Here is an 11,350-nt window from a genome sequence, read left to right as displayed (position 1 = left end):
GGGCGGAGCGGAGCGGCGGGCGGCGGGAGCGCCCCGCAGGCTGCGCCCCGCGGGCTGGGCGGGGGCCGGGGAGCGCCGGAGCGGGGTTGGCCGGCGCCCCCTCCGCAGCGCTCGGCGGGGCCGCGGCCCGCCGCTCCGGGGCGATGGGCGGCGGCGGGCGCCGCTAGGCCGCCGCGGGCAGGGCGGAGGCGGGAGGAGGCGGAGGCGGAGGAGGCGGCGGCCGGGGGCGGGTTGGGTCCCTCCCCGGGAAGATGAGGCGGAGGCCCGGTCTGTCGAGCGGGCTGAGCCGGGGCTCTTCCCTCGCAGCCGCCAGGACAAGATGGCAGCGGCCGAGGCGGCGGCGGCAGCAGCAGCGGCGGGGCTGAGCGGCTGAGCCCGGCCGGAGCGGCGCTTCCCGGAGCGCTCCCGGACATGCCCAGGGCGGCGGCGGCAGCTCCAGCGCGGACGCCAGCGCGGCCCGACCCGTGAAGGTGAGCGGCCGGCGGCGAGCGGGGCCGGCCCCGCGGGCGGCGAGCGGCGCCGCCTCTGCCGGCGGCGATCGCGCCCTGCCCGCGGGGTGCTCCGCGGCACACCCGACCCCCCTGCCCGGGGCAGCGCCGCCGGCCTGGCCGAGCGCGGCGGCGGCGAGCGGGCAGCGCCGCTTCCCCTTCCCGCTGCCCTCGACGGCGCCCGCCCCGCTGCGTCCCTGAAGTTTCCCGTTCCGCGGCGCGGCCCGGAGCCGCCCCGGGTGCCGAGCGAGGCCGCCGCCGCCCGGCGGGGGAGGTGTGGCCGCCCCTCGCCCGCTCCCGGCGCTGCCCCGCTCCCCTCCGGGCGCGCCGCCTCCCTCCGTGCCTTGTATGGAGCGCCGGGGCCGGCCGGGCTGCGGGGGGTCCCGGGGCGCGGCCGCGGCTCCTCCCGCTCCGGGTGCTGCTCGGCCGCCGGCGCGGCCGCTCCTGGCAGTCCCGGCGGGACGCGACCCTCGGCCCTGAGCCCCGAGGAGAGACCCGCGCTGGGGGGAAGCTGGGGCGGCAAATGGTGCCCGGGGCCGGCATCACTAACAGCAACTGGAAAGGAAGTGGACGCTTTAAAATTTGGTCAGTTCCCAAGAACGAGCTCTGTAAAAACAGAGGGGTTTGTGTGCCGGAGGCTTTGCCGTAATGGTTGCGGCAGGGATTGTGCGGGGTTTGTTCTGGATTCGTCGTGGTATCAATTGTAAAGCTGGCAGGTGCGTTTGCATGTGTTTAACGCTGTAGGAGATTGTGATGAGTGTGTAAAAATTATTTTTATTTAGATCGAGCCCTCGATCGTCAATGCTATGTGCTTACACGTATATAATAAAGAGCTTTCTTTTGAGGCTATACTTTTGTTACTAACTGTTGCATCTGACTTAAAATGTCAGAAACTGCGGTTGTTTGTTTCTTTGTTAACTTAGTTTTTGGCACTCCAGGGCTTGACTTGCCAGAAATTATGTGGCGCTCTGATGTTTTTGCATCTTCCTGCTTGTGTATTTCGCATCTCCCTACTTGTGTATTGCCTTGTTTATTTCAGTGTCTTGAAATTGTGGGAAAGTATGTTACTGGGAGCGACGATTACATTAGGTGAAGCTGTATAGTTGTCGATAACAATGCATGTTTGTGTGATTATTCATTTTCTACCCAGTATTACCTCTCCGTGACATCGTTTGCAAAAAGTTTAGGCTCTGATGATGTCGCACCGAGTAGGAAAGCTGGGATGGAGTGCGAGGACTGACATAATAATTCCGTAACAGACTTAATTTGCTAGAGCTTTCTATAAACTAAAGTTTAAAATACACACCAGTAACTGCCTAACAAGCGTGACAGCCAGCAGAGAGATTAATTAAGCACCTGGAAAATAGGTCAATACTGTATTACGAAGCGGCATGGTGAGATGGCAAATAAATAGAGCAAAGTGTTAACGCGGACTTACCGGGGGAAAACTGATCCCGCTGGAGCCGTGGGGCGGCTTTATCTGCGGACCTTTTATGGTAGCACATGCTGAGAGCCCTCGGACTTTTCACTCCCTCCACGTCTTCCTGGGGGCTTCTCTGCTCGGAGCTCACTCAGGGTGTGGCACCGCTCGTGCTTGTTAATTAATTCATTTTTTTTATAGATAAATTTGGCTGGGTGTTCCGGTTCCGACTGCGGTGGTGGTGCGTGGCTCTCCGGGCTCGGGGGCGGTGTGGAACTGGATGGGTTCCATGAGCTGGAATAAAGTTTCATTGAAAAATTGCTCGGGAAGCTGCCCCTGCCCTGGGGTCTCTGCGGCGCTTGTGATTTTTCTTTGTTTCGGGCTTTTTTTTGTTGTGTTTGCGCGTTTCCTCCCTCGTCTCTTTCAAACAACTACCTATGGAAACAGGGAAATGAGACAGGCTCCTGCATAACAAGATAGCAGAGACAAAGACAGGGTGTGGGGAGGGAGACTGAGCTTGCAACTCATCTTTCAGAACTAACTGATAAAAAACCACTAGAATTTATTTGCATGTGCTGCTTTTCTGCTTGTGTCCTCCAGTTTGCAGCAGTTGCTTCAAAACAAATCGGTGATTTTTTTTCCAAAAGCATCTGTGGGATTGATGGCATCTGTGCAAGGGGATGGGAGGCTGAGCAGCACTTTCAGAGGCAAAGGGTTGGTTAGCTCACCAGCCCCTGGGCGGAACAGAATTCACTGTACTAAATTCCTGTGGAAACACCAATCCAGAGGTGTAGCAATGTCAGGCTGTGTTTTCCCAAGCTCACGTGTTTAGGTGTGTGTAGCCCTCTCTGAAGGGATTGCACACTTCCTGTTTTTAGAGCAGTTTTCTTTTTACCTCTCTATAGGATCTCTTTCTTGTATTTTCCCTTTTGCCAGTGTGCTGATCACTGCAACAAAGGCCCTTTTGACAAAGCGGTGCCTTTGGAACGGGAATTTTGTGGTTGCCTTTCTTGTGTGTGAGGGGGGAGAAAAGCAGCGTTGGTAACGGGAACAGCACTGTCATTTGAGGCTGGACATGTATTTTGGAGGAATGTTAAATACAGAAGGAGAAACTGCTTTTAGTGGAGCTAAATTTCACTGTTGCAGTGTGGGGTGTCGTGGCACTTGCAGAGCAGTTCCTGCAGACAGTGCTGCTTTCTGCACAGAACTTTGGGGAGTAAAGCAGAGGACAGAGAGGCCTTCCTACATTTTTCTTTATTAGATCAGCCTCAGCTTTTCTGAATATATGGAATGATTTCATGTGATCTGATTCGCTAGGAGGCAGAAGGCTGATCCTTCTGTGAGAGAGAATGGATTTCTAGTGCACTGATATTTACCTGTAGGAAATACTGCTTCTCTATACCCTTAGAAAGCTGAAGAAGGGGTAAACACCTTTTCCCTCTATTTTTTTTTTTTACTGTGCTGCTTTCTGCATAGAACTTTGGGGAGTAAAGCAGAGGACAGAGAGGCCTTCCTACATTTTTTTATTAGATCAGCCTCGACTTTTCTGAATATATGAAATAATTTCATCTGATCTGTAGAAGCATTAGAGCCGAATTAAACTGCTCTGACTGACAGAAGTACAGGTTGGGTAGAGCAGGCCTGATAATCACCTGGTGATCCTTGGTTGAGGGAAGAAGAAATGTGGAAGTGTCATGGTGGTGCTACCAACATTCCTCTGTCATGAGTTGGCTGTTGAATTTTGTGGAATAGCATCCACCTTTCAGACTTCAGAAAAGCTTGTTTGTACCGTTTTGTATTTTCCAAGTTCCTAAGTCACTGAAATATTCTATTTCTTGAGATCCCTTCATTGACAATCAGAGGTGGAGTGGAAAATAATGAATTACTTTTAATAGGTCTTGAAAGAAAAGGTCTCCTCTTTCCTTTTAATACCAATTTATTTTGTAATTTGCAGAATTAGTTGGTATTTACAAGATCTTGGAAAACAATGGATTACTTTTAATAGGTCTTGAAAGAAAATAATTAATTACTTTTAATAGATCTTGAGTACAGGATGGGACTTCAAGTGTCTGAAACTGTGCTTCAGAACCGTGGCTGGGCTGAGCACAACATCAGACATGGGGAAAGGAGCCAGGATGAGCACTGAGCATGTTCCAGACCATGCTGTGAGTGCTGTGCACCTGAAATGACCATGTAACTCCATTTAAAGCAGCCTAAAATAACTGATGCTATGATATGGGTTAGTAATGGGTTACCTTTTCTGACTTCTACAGGCACTGAGCACCCTCTGTTTAACCTGAAATAACCTATAATGAAGGATAAAGCCTGGAAAATCCTGTTACCTGGTCTTGGCTTTGCCCATTCCCCCTTTAGAGAGTTTTAATTTAGAGCCTCTACCTCTTCTACAGAATTTTAGAGAAATTGTAGCTTTTTCTTCAGAGTTACTGTGCTTTGAGTGACAGGTGAGCAGGAGAACAACATGTAACTGTGAAAGTGGATTTTAGTTGGTGACTTTATTAGATAATGTATTTCCTACATGCTAGGTTCTTCCCCCTAGTTCTTCAGTTGTTTTATTTCAATATAGTGAATATTGAAAAAGATGGCAGGAGTTGGTGTGAGTCTTGGTTTTAGATGCAGTTTGGAGATAATCTTTGTAAAGCTTTGTCGTATTTTTTTCATTGCATATCACTTTTTTTTTTCCATATAGCATTTTAATACTGCATTTTGGATAGTGGGTAACTTTCTAACAATCTCTGGTTTAGCAATTGGGCTTGGAAAAGGAAGAAGAGCCAAATAACAACTGTTTTTTAAACAAGTAGACTCAAGTAGTTTAGTTCTGTTTTTTTCCTTATGCTGAGACTTGGAGTCAGTGTAATTTCAAAATACCTCTCTGAATATTAACTGTACATATTTATTAATTCCAGCATTATGTAAACTTTTTGTACAGTATGTTATGTTTTTAGAAAAATATTAGGAAATTATTCCTTTTTGTAAGTAAGGAATATAATCCTTTTTTTCCCTTTTATCCAGCTTTCTTATGCTCTACAGTATTTGGGTATAACAGGAAAATGCAAAGTTCAAATTCCAAAACAGAGCAATAAAAGAAGATGCAGTCAAACATCCAAAGAGAAAATAGGCATAAGAAATATTTTCCTGTCTTTTAGGATGATCAAAGCTACAGCAACTCCCAATATTAAAAAGGTAATTGGATTCTTACATGCAGAGAACTCTTTTTGCATGTTAGGAGGGGCACTCCCATCAAAAAAGCTATCTTTAACATCAGTAATCTTAAACTCATGCTTTCCATTCTTGCTGAAATAATGTAACAGCTCTAGAAGACTTTTTAGTGCTTTTTAAAGCACATTACAAATGAAGTACCAATAAGGTTTTTAATGTAAAAAGTCAGCTTTTATTTGTATGATCACTTGCTGGATACATGTGGTGGTCCCATAAACACCCTGAAAAGAGGAGGTTTTGGAGATGATTGGAGATGCCCATGGCCACTTCTCCAGGCCTGTTGGATTTCATAATCCATTGGTCTGAGTGTGTCGTGTGCTCTCCTGTGTTCTGGAGGCTGCTCTGGGTCACCACACTCCACTGTCCTGCAGCTGTTCTTTGTGTCACCAGGACACCAAACCTCCAAGGAACTTAAATTACTGGGTGAGGCAAGATTTTTATCACCAAGCTTGGCTTGGCTGTTCGCTTGCCTTGGGGCAAGCAGCCACCAGTACCTGAGAAAACCTGCTTTGGGTTATTTTAGGGGTTTTCTCTAGTTTTACTTGGCTCTGAGCTGTGAGATGGGAGTGGATCTCTTTGCCTTGTGCTGACCTCATCTTGAGATGGCAAAACTGGTCCCTGGGCAGGAGAAAGTGCCAGGAGAGCAACTTCAGCTGGGGCTGCAATAAGTGTGCAGCTGTGCTTTGTGTGGGGCTGGAGTGTCCTCATTGCAGAGATGTTTGCTGCTTTTATTAGCGTGACCAGATCCCTGCAGGCCTGCTCCCTGCCTCTCTGGCTGTCAGCTGACACCTGAACCTCTCCCTCTTCCTGCTGGAATAGACTGAAACAATCTGATGCCTGCCTGCATCAGATGGGACCCCTAATGCATGCCCCCCTCAAGGGCTGCATGAGGAAGCTCACCTGTCAAGGCAAAATGCTGAGAGAAAAGGACCTCAATACTTTAGAAAGTTTTATAAGGGAGGAAAAGAAGTTTTTCTTACTGGTGATCTAAGCTCCCTTTGGAAGACATAAGTAACTACTAGTATCAGGTATCCATAAAAAGTGTTTATATACTCGTTTTTTCCTAAAGCTTTATTAATTCGCTTTTGCAAAAGTAATTTACTTTTTCATATGTAGATAGAATAAATATTTCTTCTCTTGTGTTTCCACAGTCTCAACATGTTTACTGCTTTGTTTTGGTCCTTTGTCAGCATTAAAAAAAAAAAAAGCTATTTACTTTACCAAATTCCACTAGTTTGAATAAAATATATATTAATTTTTCCCCTCTTTCCTATGGTGCAGGTTTTTTTCTGTGTTGGCACAATTGGTGGAACTTACACAATTTCCAGGAGGATTTGTAGTTGTTTCTTGTAAGATGCCTTTCTGCCTTTTTGACTGAAGCTGTTGATGTCCATCATTGTCTTATCAACATCTTCCTTCTTGAGTTTTTCTTAGAAACTTTGGTCATCTGATACTTCTTACCCCTTTCCTTTCAATTCTTCTCTTTTTTTTTTTTTCTTTTTAACTGTTAGACTTGGTTGCTTGTCTGCAGTCTGTATGTTCCAGTTGAGAAGTTTTTTCCACAGCTTCTCTTTGAAGATTATTAGGGATTGTATGTGGGTAGAAGAGGTACTCAGATAATCTTTATTTTTCAGCATTTCAATCTGTTAAGTATGGGAATTTTGGTGTTTGAGGTCTTGTGAAGCCCTTTAGAAGGAACCAGATTTGTTCCTAAGAGGAGACCAAGTGCTTTTTTCCTTTTCATACCAACTTATTTTGTGATTTGCAGAATTAGTTGGTATTCAGCCTAATAGGAGCAGATTACTTTCATGAGATTGCTTTTCATAAAGGCTGATTTTAATAACTTTTCTCTATGGTTTTTGCAATGATGCTGTGGGCTGGCTTCTTCCTTTGCACCGTGTCAGCTCTGAGCCCAGCAAGAGGCCATGGTGGGAAGTGTTCCCAAGAAATGCTTTGGGAGCTCTTTGTGGCAAATGCTGCTCGAGACTAGATGTGTTTTTAAAACTCTGTCACAGAGGTGTCTAAACATTCTTGTGAAGATTAAAACAAGAGTGGCTGTTAAAGGTTTATTTATGCTACAAGTGGAAAGATTATTAAACATGGAAGGGAATACAACAGAGAAAAAATGTATGCACATTTAGCAGTATTATTATGTCCCCAGGTAGTGGGTTGTATGCTGCATATAATATTTCTTTTCACATGGTTTCTGTGTAGTTAAATCAGGAAGTTTCTTTGCACAGGGGAGGGAGAGACATTTCTTGCCCTGGTGGCTTCGGGAAGCATTATAATATGTGTTATAACAGTTACTGATTCATTAGGAGGCAGAAGGCTGATCCTTCTGTGAGAGAGAATGGATTTCTAGTGCACTGATATATACCTGTAGGAAATACTGCATCTCTACATCCTTAGAAAGCTGAAAGTAGGTATAAACACCTTTTCCCTCTCTTTTTTTTTTTTAACTGTTCTACAGTAGATGCTATGTCCACTTTATACAGCTGTTTTCTGCAAGCAACCAGTGCTATTTTCATGATGGTGTTGCTTACAAGGAAAGAAAAACGCCTGTTATATAAAAGCAGAATATTCAAACCACTTTTAAATAACAATTTTTTATTATGGGAAGAATACTGGGACTTCACAGAGGTTTTTTTTTTTGTTTGTGTATGTGTAAAAATACCTTCCTGCTTAATGTGTGTGTGTATGTGTTTGTTTACCTCAGTCTGTATATGTTTGAGAGTTGTTACTAGATGTAGCTGGGACAACTGACCTGAAAACTGTAAAATAATCAAGGCATCTAATCCCACACACTTATCTTGATTGATCTTTTTCTGCTGCAGTTAAGTCAGTTTTAAAACAAATAAATGCTAACGTTCTATTTACTCTGACATTTTTGTTGCAGAGGAAGCTGAGTGTGCTCTAGGTGTGTTTGGTTTCACAACTCAGTAACCACTTGATAATGACATTCTTGTTGGTCTTCTTGGAAGAGGGACTGATTTTTCCATGTATTTGGGCAAAGTTGTAACTCAAATATTGCTTACTACCAGGTGGTTCTCAATATGTAGGAAAGTTTTATTCACCCCCTTGGTACAGGAGAGAGCCTGATTTGCACATTTTTGCATTGCATGTCATACAATGAGCTCAACAGGTTTTTTTGTGTGTGCTGCTCTAGACTTAATGTGCAGGTCCTGTGGGGAGAACAGGAATTTTGTGTTGTTGTTGTTTGGGCTTTTTTGTTTGCTTTGGTTTTTGTTGCTTGTTTGTTTTTGACCGGGTGAAAATCTTTTTTCCTGAGAGGGGGAAAGGTAATTTTGGATGAGTTTCCTCCTCACTGAGTAGTTGAGAGGACTTGATGAACTCTATGTAAGTAGGACCCCTTCCTGGGCATGCAGATGTGCTGCCTTACTTTCTGTGAAGTGGCAACAAACATTTAAATGAATATTCTTACAGGAGCTACTTTTGGTATTGTCTAGAGCTATTTTAAAATGAAATTTCAAAATAAATTGCTTAAATGGGTTGATCCATTTCTAGTTCTAGCAAACACCCAGCATTCTAAAAAAATGCAAAATTGAGCAATTGCACAAAAATAAAATGACTGAAAATAAGAAAGGACTAAGAAGGAAATTTTTTTTTAAGTACAGTGGCATTTGAACATGTGATATACCAACATGCAGTTTGGGCTAATCCTCTCTATCAAATTTTATTTCTGCTTTAGGCAAGGTGGCAGAATCTTTTGGAGATACTTAGGGCAATGGAAGAAGTGCCCTGCCTCTCTGCTTGCCTTGGCCCTCCTGCTGCATCGAACGGTGGCAGACAGTGGTGGTTGGGATGGATCCTCCAGCACTTCTGTCCTGCAGAAAGTGTGGGCTCTCCTAATCCCCACTGCTAGAGACTTTTATTTGAGTGTGCCTGCTGTTTCCAGGTTCAAAAGGAATTAGTCTTCTAAAAGAAGAGATTAGGCTGGTGAAGCCCTGGCTGGTTGAAATGTGCTGTTTCTGTTGATGGTGGCACATTCTGATTTGGAGGGCATGTTCTCCCTGGGGCTGGTGGCCAAGGCTGCACTGCTTGTGCCTGCTTTCCAGCTTGCCCAGGAGAAAAAGAAATGCTTCCAGTACTGTTTCGTTTATCTTTTTAGCTATGATTGCAGTCATATTGGTATCCCAAGATTTAGCTTTTGATATTGGTGGAAAATATGAATAAAGCAATTGTGTTCTTGAGGGCTGCTGCTGGTGCTATGGCAGCGTTGAGTCACAGCAGTTCACTCTGATATTTTATGTAAAATATGTTTGTGCTCAGTGTATGGTGTCAGTTCTGTTTCCAAGGATGGAGACAATGCTGCAATTGAGACTGGCTTGTATCACACTTAAACCAACTGATATTTTCAATTTCTGCTATCAGTGCAACATTGTGGTGTCTGATTAAAAATATCTCCGCTGTTGCACAGACCTTAATCAGCCCTGTAACATTTTTTTGGGTGGTTAGTAACTAAGTTCTACAAGGGCAGAATTGGATCATTGTATCCTTTGCTTCCCACTAAAACTTGGAGCCAACCTTTGGCCTTTCAGCCTGGACCTGTGCAGGACTGAGGTTTCATGTGGGGCAAAGGCTGTGTTGGCTCAGCTGAATGCTCCTGGTGAATGATGGGCCAACATCCCTGAGCTTTGGAATACATTTTTTAGTCAAGAATGGTAATGATTTCTTTTGTCATGAAATTGCATCTCTGGTTGCTGCCCCAGAGCTGGGTGTTGGTTTCTTTGGTGAGATATCATCAGCAGCTGCTCCTGCATCTCCTGGTTCTCTGTAGGGCAGTGTGTGTGCCTGTGCAGTTTGTGTCCAGAATTGCCTCTGTCATTGAGGAAACCATTTATAGGGCACAAGTTACCTGGAACACCTCAGTGCTTTCTGCTTTGCTCTGCTCTCCCTTCTGTGGGTCACAGAGCTGGTTTTGAGGTGGCCAGAGGGTTGGGACTCCCTGGGCTTGTATTTCTGGAACTTTGCACTCTCTGTAGATATGTTTTCCTTTATAAATTACATGAAACCTCAATTGCCAGTGCTTTGTTATTAATTGTCCAGCTGGAGTGAGGGAATTCCTCAGGGTGAGCAGGTCATGGGGTATGAAAGTACTTGCATCAGTACAGCTTGTTCAGCTACATATCCAAAATAAACAGTAACGTAGCGGTGCTGCTACTACTGGTAATGGACTTTCATCTGTGCTGAAAGAGAGGGCAACTATTTCAGCTTTGTACTTGCTGAATAACTTGAGAAGTTGGGTGGCACCTAATATGAAAAGAACAATTGTTTTACCTGGAAAAAATGACAGTTAGTATCCTTACAGTGTTTCCAAAGTGATGCATGATGTAAACAAAACATTTCGTAAGTGCCACTGCTCCAATTGTGCATTTGCTGGAAGTTACTGAATGTTTAGAAAGCCTCCCTCGATGCCCAGCTGCACTGTGAAGAGGATGTGAGAGTTTTGGAGCTGGTTTTTGCCCATGGAGGCCTGAAAGAAGTTGGAAAACAAGTTTTCTTGGGTTACAGTTTAACTCTGTTATTAGGTGGCTGCCTCTGGCTGCTGGGAATTTACTACACCAGAAGCAGCAGGGTGATTGCAGTGCTGGGGGAAGGAGTTGTGCATTTCACAGACAAATGAAGAGAGCACTGTGGCAATTTCTCCTGAGCTCCCCTGCAGTGGCCTTATTAACCAGTTACTTTGCCACACTCCCCCCCAACTCAGCCATGTGGAAATGTCACTGTACAGTTAATTATTAATGGTGCTCAGGCCTGGAACAGCCTGTGCTGCTCCAGGTTGTCACAGTGTGCCAAGTGGGTTGTGCTGCTGAGTTTGCCTAGCCCCAGAAGGCTGCAGATGTAATTTTGAGAAGTAGAGAGCATTGTTACACCTAGGTGAACATTAGCAAGGTGTTAACCTGAGGTGCCTCGTTTTGCTGAGATGCATCTGCCTGGTTCCCTGCTCAGTTTCTGTACAGAGAAGTTTGGTTGTGGGGGGACAAACTGAGGTGCCTCCTGTCCACTGACATTACTTTGTGAAAATACACTTGTTAATTTATTTAAAGGAATAAACAATGAATTTACTTAGGTGAAATACATTTGCTTTGTTACTTTGTTCATACTTTTTTCAGAAGCCCAGAATTCACAGCCTCAGCTCTGGTCAGAAGTCACATGTTTTGTCTAGTTTCATGTTTAACAAGCC

General features: G+C 45.1%; 1 protein-coding gene across 5 annotated transcripts in view; it reads left to right on the top strand.

Annotated features, from left to right (window-relative positions):
- The first annotated feature begins 260 nt into the window (after positions 1–260).
- HIPK3 (homeodomain interacting protein kinase 3) overlaps positions 261–11,350 on the top strand; it is a 69,342-nt gene continuing 58,252 nt past the window's right edge. For 2 of the 5 annotated variants that reach the window (XM_036383983.2, XM_036383979.2), the window contains exon 1: positions 261–470. The gene's annotated coding sequence lies outside the window, so the exon portion shown is untranslated. Of the gene's footprint in view, positions 471–738; positions 1,205–5,088; positions 5,110–11,350 lie in introns of those variants that run through there. The other 3 variants (XM_036383981.2, XM_036383980.2, XM_036383982.2) reach the window with 3 other exon arrangements.

This window comes from Molothrus ater, chromosome 6, assembly GCF_012460135.2.
Source record: "Molothrus ater isolate BHLD 08-10-18 breed brown headed cowbird chromosome 6, BPBGC_Mater_1.1, whole genome shotgun sequence".
In the NCBI taxonomy this organism is placed as follows: Eukaryota; Metazoa; Chordata; class Aves; order Passeriformes; family Icteridae; genus Molothrus; species Molothrus ater.
This window is presented reverse-complemented; position numbering and strand designations above follow the sequence as displayed.